The following is a 15,762-nucleotide window of genomic DNA, read 5'->3' as shown; positions in this document are numbered from 1 at the left end:
GGGATGGGGCTCCCGAGGGCTTTCCCCCATCCCCTTAATGATGTGAGCAGCCTTCCTATGGGAGGCTGAAGCAGAGCTACTCCCACAGAGAGCAAAAAGGAGTCCTTTCTGTAGTCTTGGAGCTTTGTGAAGTTTTGTTTTTACGGTGGCTGGATTGCCAATCCTGTGACCAACCCCCATGATTTCCCTGCAAGTTAGGGGACCGCTTGTAGGGCCGGATGCAGTTTAATGTCATACCTAGGACATTTGGTACTAGAGTGTATTCTGTGCATAGCTGCCTTCCACTACTTTTCTAAAATATTAAGTGACAGATTCTTTCCCCATTGTGCCCTTGAATCTTTGAAAGCAAGCATGATTTTATAAATTGTGGAGATGCTATCTGAGTCTTCAAGACTCAATATTTCTTCTGGAATAGAAATAGGTGGAAGGTAAGAAAAATTGGATGGGTTTAGTTTAGCAAACTTTGTAGCTTGAAAGTACTGGAAAAAATGTGTTGTTGAGTTAAATAAGTTAAATTTGAAGCTTAATTGCTGGTAGGATACAAAAACATTATAGATGTATAAGTCTCTAAATGTCTTAAACCCTGACATTTTGCAAGCATTAAATACTGTGTATGCTTGAAAGTGTGAAAAAAGTTGTTGTCATATAGAGTTGCAACAGATAAAAGCTTCTCTGTCTTAAAGTGCTTCCTACATTGGTTTTATACTCTGAGAGAATGAAGGGCAGTTGGATTATTAGTGTATTGATGATAATTTGTATTTACTGTGGTGGCACAGAGCAGGCAATATAAAGAAGTACTTCAAGATTTTAATTCTGTTGTAGACCAGGTTTGTGGATATTCATCGATTTGTGTCGATGTCGAGGGGCCGCATGTATAAACGGTGCATACACACAAAAATGTTGCATACACCTGTTTCTACGGATGCTTTGAGTTGTATAGAAATTAAACTTGATGTAAAGCAATGCATCACCTTGTGCATATGCACTTTTCTGCTTGGTTTTGAAAACAGGCAGCACCAAGCGTCAAAGCAGTGCTACTGTTTCTGTGTGGTCCTCCTTTTATCGGATTCGCTTCAGTGACGTGGCATTTATCAAATACACTGAAATTAATTGCATATCATTTACAAATTTAATTCACTTGATTGTAATCATTCTGTAACAAGATAATGGTGCCTGGAATTGCCAAACCATTCTAACTACCACAGCTGCTATAGCATTGTTAGAAGACATAACAAATGGAAGAATTAGAGAAAGTGTATTTATAGATGATGACGACTGGCTTCTAAATCAATTTTGATTTCCAAGAGCTATTCTCTTGAAGCTGTAAGCTGAACTGGCACCAGACGGGAAGCCATGACAAGACAATACCAAGGTGGGATCACGATGTATACAGTCTGCCATTTTTCATTGCTGCGCTGGAAGGGTTTTCAAGATGGATGATGATATCACCCATCCGTCCATCGGCTTCAAAGTATTTAGCTGCTGTCCAAGTCTTTTATACTGGTTTATTCACATGCAGGCCCATACTTAGGTTCCAAATAAGGGAAGGAGAGGATTCAATTTCATCTCTAACATACAGAAATAGTACAATGCCCATTTTCGTAGTTGTCCTCTTCTCTCTTCAAATGCTTTCCTAGCAGTTCTAAATGCTGAGAGCCCATGTGTGCTAACTTTGGCCTGGCCTGTACATGTGAGTGGACTTATAAAATAATTTTTGTACAGAGCACAGTGACATTAAACTTATATTCTGATTACAGGTGCTTTTCAATGTTAACTTGCTAATAATCGGGTATTTCACAAACATCACTGTTTTGGATGGTATTATCCACTTGTCATCCAGATATACAAGATATCCTTTACACTGTGGTTGAACTGGCAAACACAAAAGTGCAATTTACTGCAACATCTGGTTTTCCAAATGTCATCGGAGCGGCCAACTGCATGAACATTGCTATTATAATGCTGGACAAATCACATCAGCCAGCGATGAATTACCAAAAGAATGAGCTGGCATTACATCACCTATAGCAGAAGAGCTTATAAAAATGGCAAGTCCGCACAGTTGTAGGTGCTTTTTCCAACTAGTCACCAGAGATGTGGTATGATGACCCTGACCCAGACAGTGTTACAACTTTGTTTGAATGCAATTAGCAAAATATGAAAACAGGTAATCAGAGGCATCATTTATTTTTTTAACCAATTCATTTAAATTGTGGTCAACATCACATAGAATAGCCCTTACATTCGTTAGTTCATTGGCCACATCTCTTACAGCATCCACTATTGCATTTTGTGATTCCAGAACAGGGTCTGTCAACACACAGCTAGATGGTTGGCCAGTGGTTTCTGAGGCAGAGGTGTGTGAACAGTCAGCACCTGAAGATGTGCTGGGCACAGCGGCACCATCATCGAGTGGTTTTGCGTCTTCAGCACAGGGGTCAGCTGTTGTAATATTGTCTGAAACAGAATAAACAGGCAGTGGGCTGTGACTCATCTGTTAGCATCAACTTTGATATCTGACCACTTCCTTTTTATTTCAGGCACTGTGTGACTTTCTGAACTTGAACTTTTGAGTGTTTCCACCACACTGTATCACTCCATCAATTTTCTTTTGTTGCTTACACCACTGCTTAAGCCTAGAAATAGTACGTTTTTCCTTTCCTCCACTTCGCATTCACTGAAATTCTTTTTTTTTCCCACATGCTTTAACCATCGTCTTTTGCACAAACACTGAACAGAAGGGGCCATTTATACTGATTTGCATATTCAAATATGAAAAATTCTGTGAGGTGTTGGAGTGGTGCTGTAGGTATTTCCACAAGCACTACATTTCACATTTGTTGGGATTTATAAAGGGGAAGTGCATTGCCCCATGCACAGTTTTATGCATCTGGATTTTTTGTGCTTGTCCACATTTTCAGTTTTGTACATGTTTTAGTGTGAATTCTGCACATGGCATTATACATGAGGCCCCAGGTCTTTATAGCTTGTATATTTGACACCAAGTAATAAAACGGAAAGTTAGGTAGTGCCATGCCCCCTTCATAAATGAGGTTATGATTTAATCTAATTGCTTAAAATAAGATTTGTTAATGTATATGGGGATGGTTTAATTATTTCATTACTGACAGCATTTTTTTGAAAAGGAGCTTTACACTGTATTTACGTGTGATATTTACCCCTAGGTATTTGAACTGATCTGCTAAGAAAAATGTGAAGGGTTCCAGTCTATTATTGTGTGCTACAGAGTTCACTGGAAAAATCACACAGATATTTTTTTGAAAATCTTCTAGTGCTTTTAAGAATGTTGGCACAGATTTTTGTGGGTCAGATATATACATTACCATATCATCTGCATATAGTGATATTTTCTGTTCAAGTCCTGCTGTGAAAATCCTCTTTATTTTTGATGCATTTTAAAAGTAAACAGCCAGTGGCTCAATGGAGAGTGCAAAGAGCAATAGTGATAGGGGACATCCTTGTTGAGTACCACTTTCTAGTTTGAAGTAGTCCAAAATAATGTTATTAACACAAACCTAGGCTTCTGGACTAGTATAGAGTAGTTTGATACATGCATATATGTTTAACCCACATTTGTGTAATGTGATGAATAGGTAGTCCCATTCAATCATATGAAATGCTTTTTCTGCATCCAAAGATAGTAAGATCTCTGATGTCTTAGATTTAATGATGGGTGAATATATTATATTAAACAAAGATCAAAGATCAGAAGCTAAATGTCTGCCTCTAATAAATCTGGTTTGGTCTTTTGTTATTACAGAAGGAAGCACTTTCTCGATGCTTCCAGCTAGAACTTTGGAGAGTATTTTAATATCATTATTCAGGAGTGAGCCTGGTCTGCATGATGCACATTGTAGTAAGTCCTTATTTTTCTTAGGAAAGATGGAAATTAAGGCTTGATGAAAAGTCTGAGGTAGAATTTGCTGTGTTCTGTAAACATGCTAATAATAGTGGAGCTAAGTTATTTGAAATTTTTTACAAAATTCCACTGGGTAGTCATCAGGGCCAACTGCTTTCTTACTTTGAAGTGACTTTATAGCAATTAGTAATTCAGAGGTTTATCCAGTTCTAAGAGTAACTAGCTGTGGTATCTGAAATGAGTGAAAGAACTAATTAGATTATATTTTATCCTCTTTAGACTGAGTAGAATGGAAGAACTTATAGTACTCTCTAAATGTGTGGGTTATATTTTTATAGTCTATGATTTTACCTCTGTCTGTGTTGGTAATTGCTGTTATTACATTGCGGATGTCCTGCTTGTGGATTTGTTGAGCTAAAATCTTATTGGCCTTCTCTCCATGTTCCTAATAATGAGGTTGTGATTTAAAGATGAGTTGTTCTGTTTCTTTAGCAGTCAAGATGTTACATTCTGATTCCAAGATCTGTCTGTTCCTATAAAGCACCTCATTTGGAGACCTGGCAAATCCTAGATCTATTCTGGTAATTTCACTGATTGACTCAGACAGCTTCCTGGTTTCCAATTTAGATTTGTGAGAAAGTTATGAAATAAATTGTCCTCATAAAAATGACTTTAGAGTTTTCTATAGTATTCCTGCAGATACCTCTGGGGATGTACTTGTCTCCAGAAAATAATCAAATTTCTTGGATATGATTTCTTTACAGTGTTCATGAGCTTATGACAGGGGGTTAAGATGCTATGTACAAGATAAGTATGTAGGACATAGTAAACTAAGTTTCATGGTCAGAGGAGCATGGTCGTCTAGCATCATACTTTTGAAAATGGGCAAAAAATTATTGTCTATGAACAAATAACAATGATGAACTAGTGACAAGAAGCAATATGTTCTAAGGTTAGGATTTAAAAACCTGTTATCGCTGTTGTAGCTGAAGTCATATCCAGGTCTGGATTTAAAAGACTATTAAAGTCTCTGGCCATTATAATTTTCTGAGTATTTACATTAGTAATAGATGCAAATACATTTTGGATGAAATCTCTATCATCCACGTTAGGTTCATAAATATTTATCAAAATCACAAATTACCCATCTCCCTTCAGGATCACATATCACATTTGATGGTACAAATGGGATAGTTCTGTGTATTAAGATTCCCACACACCTAGTTTTCTTTGTATAGCTGGAGTGAAAAATTTGGCCAATTCAATCATTTTGCAATGGAAACTGGTCTTTACTTATTATATGAGTCTCCTGTAGAAGTATTATTTTGGCATTTAAACCCGTTAAGTGATTAAATACTTTCTTTCTCTTTAATTCATGATTAAGACCTTTGAAGCATTTCAGCTCACAAGGTTCACTGTTTGGTCATAAAAATATTGCTTCTGAACTTTTGTTGACATTTTGTAGACTTAAGTTAAGGTAGTACATCTATACTAATAAAAAGCAAAGTCCTCACTGACTGACTGACTGATTCACTCACTGACTCACTGTCTCACTCATCACTAATTCTCCAACTTCCCGTGTAAGTAGAAGGCTGAAATTGGGCAGGCTCATTCCTTACAGCTTACTTACAAAAGTTAGGCAGTTTTCATTTCGAAATTCTACGCGTAATGGTCATAACTGGAACCTACTTATGTACATATATACCGGCCATAGCCTGCAGTTTGGTCGCCCTGTGGGGCGGAGTTGCGTCCGTCATCGTCACGCCTCCCACGTAATTGAGTGCCTGCCCATATAAGGCCGTCTGTCAGCGGCAATCCAATAGAAACACTCTGCCGCTAAATATTCAGACGAAGATGAGATGGTCAGAGTGGTGTTTGGCACAAACTCAGCGAAACTGCGAGAGAAACTTTCAAGTGCCAACATTGAATAAAACCGTTTACATCGCATGAGATATCGCAAGCACAGCTGAGAACCTTCGATACAAGCATATTCATAAGTGCAGCTACTGCGGAAACAAAGCACACGGTGGAAAAAGTCAATGTCCAGCTAAAGGAAGACAGTGTAAAAAAAACACCTGTGCATGCAGTGTGTGATATCTCAAATAAAGAGGAAGACGAGCTGTTTATTAATGCAGTAAGCAAGTAATCAATGAATGAAACCTGATATCTTTACAACGGTTGACAAACACGGAATGTAACTTGAACACAACACATCCTCCAAATACGAACCTGACTGAAAGAAATAATGATAATCAAATCTTTGATGACAGCAACCCTCATAACAGTCACAAAACAATTACATTGACAATCATGTTACGTTTATTTTTAAAATATTCCCTTTTCTTTTTCATAACTTCTGTAACAGACTACTTCTCCATTGCGAAGCGCAGGTAAGTGGCGTCTCCTGCCCTGTAAAAATACTATAAAAGTCGAGCAGCCGGCATGCGTGCGTGCATAGCTGACTAGGATCTAGCCTTTGAGACGCTGACTGCGCTTCTGCCTTAAGTGAAAGTAAGCACTTTTAATTTTTTCCTCCTTCGCCTGAGCTATAGCCCAGACAATTGCAAACACAGGATCCCTTTTCTAGCCCGCGGCAAAGTAATATTAAGGCGCTTCGCACTTTCTTTTGCACGTATACGATTATGAGGTCGCGGAAGACATGCACAGGAGTGGAGGACCAACAGTGCCATCCCGGCCGGTTAATGGCAGGGCCATCTCTCCAGTCTACACGAGACCCGCCGCGACGCTCCCGAAAAGGCGCTCATATAGTCAGCGAAGACGTCTCTCTACACTATATAAAAGTAAAAGGCGTTACCTTTTTTCCTTTTATCCCAAACCAAAGCTTTTCTCTCTTAACACTGCAGAGGACACAAAACTAATTTTCTTTAATTCCAGGTAATGCCGGTAAGGCACATTACCACAGGCAGAAATTCGGATGTTCACATAGATAATGTAATTTCTATACCACAGCCGTCGTGTACCGCCTTTCAAAAGAGATCTACTACCAAGAGATGATCCATATACATTTTCGCTGCTGTTAGTACTACTTCCCTGTTGTGTTACACCGTCTTTAAAATGTAGTTTACCCAAAACACTCCAGTAGTGCTCAATGTATCTTTACTTCTTAAAACGTTAATGTTTTACTGTTTAATAACTTATAGACTACATTTTATTTTTTTCCCTTGCACTCACTGAGTGAAGCCAATGGGTAATCAGCTATATATATATATATATATATATATATATATATATATATATATATATATATATATATATATATATATATTGTGAAATGAAGCCACTCGACACACGTATAAAAGGTTTGGGGCAGCCACCCATATAATATTCCTAGCTGCAAAGGAGTCTTTTAAGTTTAAGCAATGATGTTGTCAGTACGGAGTCCAAAACAGAACTGATCAAGGTTTGAAAAGATGGCGGTTTTAAATGGTCAAACAGGAAGTGACATGTTAACAGGAAGTGATGTAGGTTGACTGGAAGTGATGTCTCTCTGACATCAGTCTGGGAGCCGGGACCGGAAGTGACAATCTTCTGGGCGCCGGAACTGGAAGTGATGTTTTCCTGGACGCCAAACTGGAAGTGACGTTTTCCTGGGCGCCGGAACTGGAAGTGACGTTCTTCTGGGCGCCGGAACTGGAAGTGACGTTCCTGATTCAGATAGGCTTTCCTGCAGCTGGTCTGCAGAGATAGCAAGAGAAGGTTTATTGCACCCCGCCCTCCCCTGGCCTGGCGTGGAATTACCATTACTTGGTCTACACAACGTCCTCCTATTCACAGGTGTGTGACAATATATATATACACACACACACATACACACACTTATATATATCTATACTAATAAAAGGCAAAGCCCTCACTCACTCACTCACTCATCAGTAATTCTCAAACTTCCCGTGTAGGTAGAAGGCTGAAATTTGGCTGGCTTATTCCTTACAGCTTACTTACAAAAGTTAAGCAGGTTTCATTTCGAAATTCTACGTGTAATGATCATAACTGGAACCTATTTTTCTCCATATACTGTAATGAACTTTAGGTCGATAGCCGTGGGGGGCGGAGCTGCGTGTGACATCATCACGCCTCCCAACGTAATCACATGAACTGACTGTGACCGCAGTACGTAGAAAAGAAGGAAGAGCTCCCAAAGAGCGCTGAAGAAAAACGCAGAATACTTTATTCGCGAGATACAAGTTTAACGAGAAGACACGAGGTATAAACGAGACTTTGGATCACTTTGCAACGGAGTTAAAATTGCTGTAGTGAGAAACTTTTAAGTGCCGGGTCTTAGCTAACATTAAATAAACCCGTGGACATCGCAACATCACACAAGAGAGCAGCTCACGTGAACTGATTGAACGCAGTACGAGTGATCACTTCCATTTATCAAACCTGTTCAAAAAACGCATTACACAATTGACAAGGTAGGAAAAGAATATGCTCCGAGCTGAGCTCCACAGCTAACACGGTCTTGCGGAAGCAACTTCGTCACGCTGCCACCAAATACTCACATAAAAATCCTCAAGTTAATACACATGCTGTCTCTAGAGTTTCTCCACACTCAATGTATTCCTCGCATCCCCGTTACACCCTCTGATCTCCCATTTTAATTCAGATGCCTCCAATTTCCAGTAAGCCTCTGCTTCACGATGAGAAGTAATAAGTCTCAGGGACAGACCCTACAAAAGGATGCCATTGATTTCAGGCAAGATTGCTTTTCTCCTGGACAACTATACGCTGCATTCTCAAGAGTGAGCTCGCACAGCTTCGTCATATTACAGCCAGAGTGCTGAACTGAAATGTGATATATAAAGAGAACTATAATAATCGTAATAAACGAACAATAAAACAGCGGAGAACCCGTGGATTAAATAAAAAGGCAGCTTCCTTGGCAAAGCAAGGAAAAAAGGATGTTGTTCGTTTCTAAAACAGCGGAGAAGCTGTGTAAAGGCTGCTTCACAAAAAACCAGTGGAGCGCCTTATATGAGCAAGCAGTCAGCTAAAGAAGGGAATCAATAAATATCTATAATCGTAATAAACGAACAAAAAATATCGTACAAGCTGCAGATTAAATAAAGGAAATGGGTACCTGAACAGTAAAGTAAGTCTCGAATAGTTACAAAATAACTATAAGAACCGTAATAAACGAACAATAAAACAGTACATAACCGTGAAGCAAGGAGAAACGATGGCCTTATATGGCGTTCGTTTATAAAGCAGCGGAGAAGCTGTGTGAAGGCAGCTACACAAAAAAACAGCAGAGCGCCACACTCTGAATGTATTCCTCGCATCACCGTTATACCCTCTGATCTCCCATTTCAATTCAAATGCCTCAAATTTCCAGTAAGGCTCTGCTTCGCGATGACAATTAATAAGTCTCAGGGACAGACCCTACAAAAGGTTGCCACTGATTTGAGGCAACATTGCTTTTCTCCTGGACAAAACTATACGTTGCATTCTCAAAAGTAATCTCAGTGCACAGCTTGGTCATATTACAACCGGATAATATGAACAACGTAGTATACAAAGAGATCCTTAACAGATAGTTATTGGTATATTTTCCCTCGGTTTAAAAAGGTTTTCTTTTCTTCTTAATAAAAATTTAAAAGCAGTTCTTCGTCGCTGCGAAGTGCGGGGATTTTGCTATATACAGTATATATATATATGTAGATATATATGTTGTGAAATATAGCGGCCTGGACACACACAGGCGGACACAATTTGCTCCATCACCACACGTTTATTTACACAAAGTCACAACTGTTACGTGCACCGCCACCAAACCCCCAGTTCCCCACAGTCCATAAACACAGTCCTCTTTACACAAACACTCGGGCCTCTCCTCGCCTCCTCTGCCTCGACCTTGTGCTCCTCCTCACCCGACTCCAGCCTTGATTGCAGGGCGGTGGCTCCTTAAGTAGGTGGCTGATTGCCGACCACACCCAGCCACCTGCGACAGTACTCCCCCACTAGCTGGGATCTCCCGGGACCAGCGAACCATTCCGTGAGGATGAAGGTGCCTCGGCGCCAAGCCAACACAGTGCAGCGTAGGGCCCGAGCCTGTAAATAAAACAGAAAAACAAGGGGCGTGGATGTTGCCCTGACGCAGCTCCTCGGCTCGTCCTCTCAGCTGCGCCAACGTTCTCCACTCCGATCGACCCTCAGATGCTCCCACGTTCGGCTTCGCCGCACAGTACGTCCGTAGTCCCTGCCACGGAACCACTAGTGGGCTCAGGCGCTGTGTCCACCTCCCACACTGCGGGGTTCTCCTCTGCCTCTGCAGAGGATGGCCCTTCGCGGGACGTGCACACCCAGTGACACATCCTCCCATGTCGGAGGAACTGGCTTCCCCAAGCCACTTCCTTCGCTTACTTTGGGACGGCGCAGCAGCTTGGATCTGCTCATTGTAAGAGGGCAGACCCGGCCCCGCTGGCGTCCGGAGCTTCACGGGGTGGGTCTCACCTACCCTCCCCGCTGTACCTCTCCGTCCAGGAGCTCCTGCAGTGCGTCGATCCTTTCTTGCCTGCGGCTTTCGACCCCACGCCACTGCTATCCCTCCTGAGTCCAGCGTCTCCGCCCGGAGGGCACATCGCTCGGCCGGCGGCGACAGCACATAGCGCAGTTCTTCTTGCAGCTCCTGTAACACAGCCGCCAAGGAGAGAGAAGCAGCCGGCGGTGGGCTTACCTTGTGAGTGGTTCCACCGACCGACTGTTCTCTATGGGCATTTCCCAGCAGCCCACTCTGGATTACTGGGCTCCGCGTTACAAAGTCCTTCAATGGACCCCCAATGGTCCATACAGCACTTCGTTGCTGCGGAGTTGGGTGCACGCCGCCCCTGCGGCACATGGGTGGGCTCCCCTGTTGCACCAGGCCTTTCACAGACATATTTTGGGATACAGATTCCCACCTCGACCCAGGTGGAGCATCCTGCCGGCTACGCCACTGTGAAATATAGCAGCCAAGACACACGCAGGCGGACACAATTTGCTCCATCACCACACGTTTATTTACACAAAGTCACAACTGTTATGTGCACCGCCACCAAACCCCAGTTCCCCACAGTCCATAAACACAGTCCTCTTTACACAAACACTTGGGCCTATCCTCGCCTTCTCTGCCTCGACCTTGTCCTCCTCCTCACCCGACTCCAGCCTTGATTGCAGGGCGGCGTCTCCTTAAGTAGGTGGCTGATTGCCGACCACACCCAGCCACCTGCGACAATGTATGTATGTATGTGTATATATATATGTAGATATGTATATATATGTGTATATATATATGTGGATATGTATATATATATATAAACTGCTCAAAAAAATTAAAGGAACACTTTGAAAACACATCAGATTTCAATGGGAAAAAGAAATCCTCCTGGATATCTATACTGATATAGACTGGGTAATGTGTTAGGAACGAAAGGATGCCACATCGTTTGATGGAAATGAAAATGATCAACCTACAGAGCCCTGAATTCAAAGACGCCCCAAAAATCAAAGTGAAAAAATTATGTGGCAGGCTAGTCCATTTTGCCAAAATTTAATTGCAGCAACTCAAAATTGTACGCAGTAGTTTGTATGGCCCCTGTGTTCTTGTATACATGCCTGACAACATCGGTGCATGCTCCTAATGAGAAGACAGATGGTGTTGTGGGAGATCTCCTCCCAGATCTCGACCAGGGCATCACTGAGCTCCTGGACAGTCTGAGGTGCAACCTGGTGGCATTGGATGGACCAAAACATAATGTCCCAAAGGTGTTCTATTGGATTTAGGTCAGGAAAGTGTGGAGGCCAGTCAATGGTATCAATTCCTTCATCCTCCAGGAACTGCCTGCATACTCTCACCACATGAGGCCAGGAATTGTCGTGCACCAGGAGCCACTGCACCAGCATAGGGTCTGACAATGGGTCCAAGGATTTCATCCTGATACCTAATGGCAGCCAAGGTGCCTTTGTCAAGCCTGTAGCGGTCTGTGTGACCCTCCATGGATATGCCTCCCCAGACAATCATTAACCCACCACCAAAGTGCTCATGCTGAATGATGTTACAGGCAGCATAATGTTCTCCATGGCTTCTCCAGACCCTTTCACTTCTGTCACGTGCTCAGGGTGAACCTTCTCTCATCTGTAAAAAGCACAGGCACCAGTGGTGCATCTGCCAATTCTGGTATTCTATGGTGAATGCCAATCGAGCTGCATGCTGCTGGGCAGTGAGCTCAGGGCCCATTAGAGGACATGGGGCCCTTGGGTCACCCTCATGAAGTCTTTCTGGTTGTTTGGTCAGAGACATTCACACCAGTGGCCTGTTGGAGGTCATTTTGTAGGGCTCTGACAGTGCTCATCCTGTTCTGCTTTTCCCAAAGGAGCAGATACCGGTCCTGCTAATGGGTTAAGAACCTTCTATGGCCCTGTCTAGCTCTTCTACAGTAACTGCTTGTCTCCTGGAATCTCCTCCATGCCCTTGAGACTGTCCTAGAAGACACAGCAAACCTTCTGGCAATGGTACATATTGATGTGCCATTCTGGAGAAGTTGGACTACCTGTGCAACTTCTGTAGGGTCCAGGTATCACCTCATGGTACCAGTAGTGACACTGACTGTAGCCAAATGTGAAACTAGTGAAGAAACAGTCAGAAAAGATGAGGAGGGAAAAATGTCAGTGGCCTCCACCTGTTAAACTATTCCTGTTTTGGGGGTCATCTCATTGTTGCCCCTCTACTGCACCTGTTGTTAATTTCATTAACACCAAAGCAGCTGAAACTGATTAACAACCCCCTCTGCTACTTAACTGACCAGATTAATATCCCAGAAATTTCATTGACTTGATGCTATACTCTCATTAAAAAGTGTTCCTTTAATTTTTTTGAGCAGTATATATATGTGTTGTGAACTTGAACCCGGACACAGGCAGACAGACATCTTAAATTCACCACACACTTGTTTATTTACACTATGTACAAATAGTCCCGCGCTCAACTCCCCAGTGCCTCTTGCACCGATTCCCCAAGTCCAGGCCTTACAATGCCTCTCTTTTCCTCAGGCCTTACAATGCCTCTCTCTCTTCTGGCCTTACAATGCCTCTCTCTCTTCTGCAGTCCTCCCGCTAGCTCCGTCCTCTTCCACCCGACTTCTGCTCTAGACTGAAGGGAGGCGGCCCCTTATATACTGCTCCCGGATGAGCACCAGGTGTTTCCGGCATTCCCTCCTTGGCCACGCCCCAGCGCCACAATAAGTCTTCCCCCCAGCACTTCCTGGTGTGGCGGAAGTGCTGGGCTCCAGGGTTCCTCAGGCCCCAGGGCACCGCCTGGCGGTGTCCACGGGCCCCAACAGGGTTGGGCTTCTAAGCCCTGTACCCGAGGCCCCCAAGAAAACCAGGACAGACGCCCCCTCGCGGTCTGGAGGAGGCACAAACCCTCCTCTGGTCCTCCTGGGTCGGGCTCCTGCCCTGGCCGGGGACCACAATATAAAATGTTTCCTATTCTTTTTCATAACTTCTTTAACACACTACTTCTCCACTGCGAAGCACGGGTATTTTGCTAGTTTTTATATATGATAGCTTTTACTTAGATTTCATATTATTCCCAAGTGTAATGCCTATGAATCCTATTGTTGTGTTTGCATTAACGGTTATTGGGGTAGAAAGGATAAATAAGAAATAGAAATGCTCTCTTCCACCCCCACCAACAATTTTGCATCTCAAAATCAGACAGACATCACAAAGTCCCAGCCCCCTGACATACCAAGAGAGGGCACATCCAGAACAAAATTAATCTCTCAGCAGTGGTGTAGAAAAGGTTAAGACTGAGGTGTTTTTTGAAAGTACCATCCCAATATAATAATCCTAGGGAATGACATTAAGCAGTTCTCAGGTTGACTGAGATAACGCATGATAATACATTCCCAATACAATAAATCAAAGATATGAAGTGAAAAACAACCTGTAAATAGGCACCTATTTCGCAGTTGCCAAAATGTATATACACTTAAGTAAAGAAATTTCAATCTCTATATATAATCTTCATTTGGATCTTGATCTTTGTTTGTCCGCGAATAAATTAAAAGAAGAAGCACTAGATGGCAGTAGAGAGACAGCTAAAACATAGGCATTGCATTAAGAATCTACTCCAGGCTTATACTACTGAAGACTGTAGTACTCCAGTCACACCTCAAAACACAGACATTCAAACTAAACTAATTGTTGTACTTTAAATTATACAGTAACTAAAGAGATCTTCATTTAGGTCTTGATCTTTGTTTGTCCTCGAATGAATTAGAAGAAGAAGCACTAGATGGCAGTAGAGAGACAGCTAAAGCATAGGCTTTGCATTAAGAATCTCCTCCAGGCTTATACTACTGAAGACTGTAGTACTCCAGTCACATCTCAAAACACAGACATTCAAACTAAACAAATTGTTGTGCTTTAAATTATAACTAAAGAGATCTTCATTTAGATCTTGATCTTTGTTTGTCCGTGAATTCCACGCATGCGTAGACCACCTTCCAGTTTAGTACGTTGTTGTTACTCACGGATGTCAACAATGTGCCGGAATAACGAAAGGGGTGGTGGACAGTGTTATGCTGGTTAGCTCCTGAGGCCTGGTTAGAGAATGAGATTGCCGAAGATAAAAGGTACGTGCCTACGTAACATATGAATGAAAGAAAGACAGTGGGTAAAATGAATGACAACGTAACAGCACGTTCCGGAAATTATTATTGTTATGTTGTAGCCGGCGAGTGCTGCGCGTCTCACAGTTGTACCATGGCTTGCTCAAATGTCAGTGAAGTGATCCCAATTTATGCTTTAAAGAGCCTGGATACCTATGTGCCCCCCTTTTATAACCATTGCTCCGTGTACATTGCCTTACTCTTTGGATTGCCACAAAGCAACCTGCGAGATTGGAGAAAGGTTGAGAAGAGATCGTGAGAGGAAACAACAGCGTTGTGAAAACGAGATGAACTGTGAACGGACAGAAGCAGAAATGCTCCTACACTACCACATAATTACTATTCGGACAGTTATTTCGAGTAGGCCGTTCCTATCGATTCAATGTCCAAGAGTTTTCTTTTGTAATTTTGTTTCCCTTATAAAAAATCATAATGCTATGCAACTAAAGGCCCAGTTCACAACTGGCAGCTGCGTTTAAACAGAGAGCCCTTCACAGACAACTTTAACACGCGCAACGTAGTTGGGCGCACATGGCTAGTATAATATTATAATTGAAGTTTAAAAAAAAAAATAGTCGAAAAGGAAATAAAGTGTACAGTTACAGCAAATGTCACATTACAAATGATCCAAGTTGCAAGCAGAATCTTCTTTGACTTGTCAGAACATAATATGACTTATGCTCATGTTTCTAAAAGATCTTTGGATCAGTCTGCTTAGATCTTTTTCTGCTTCATTTGGAGAGCTAAAAATGTAAAACCGATGTTCAATATTCACTTTTAATTTGGCAGGGTACAAGAGGCTGTATCTAATGTCAGCACTGTGTAGACGCTGTTTAATGTTTAGCACCTGTTGCAGGAGAGAAATCTGCGATAATAGGAATGCAGTTATTTTCGAATATAATCTCTTCTTTCTGTCTGAGAAAGGACATGAAGTTTTGTTTGGCCTGAAGGATGTATTTCTGAACTATCCTGCAGTCTTTCTCGTGTAGTCCAAATATAAACAGAATAGTCATCAATTGTAACATAAAGCCCTAAACACAAAAAAAAATCTAAAGCAAGAATTATAAACCAATGGTTAATCAAAATATAGTCATAGTCAAAATATAGTCATACAAAAAAAGCTTTGTCAAAACAGGAAAAGATATATGCAAGAAAAGATAAAATAGAAGATAGAAAATTGATCAACTTTAGCTTGCCCATAAATGATAA

Source organism: Polypterus senegalus, chromosome 11, assembly GCF_016835505.1.
Source record: "Polypterus senegalus isolate Bchr_013 chromosome 11, ASM1683550v1, whole genome shotgun sequence".
Classification (NCBI taxonomy): Eukaryota; Metazoa; Chordata; class Cladistia; order Polypteriformes; family Polypteridae; genus Polypterus; species Polypterus senegalus.
Note: the sequence above shows the minus strand (reverse complement) of the source record.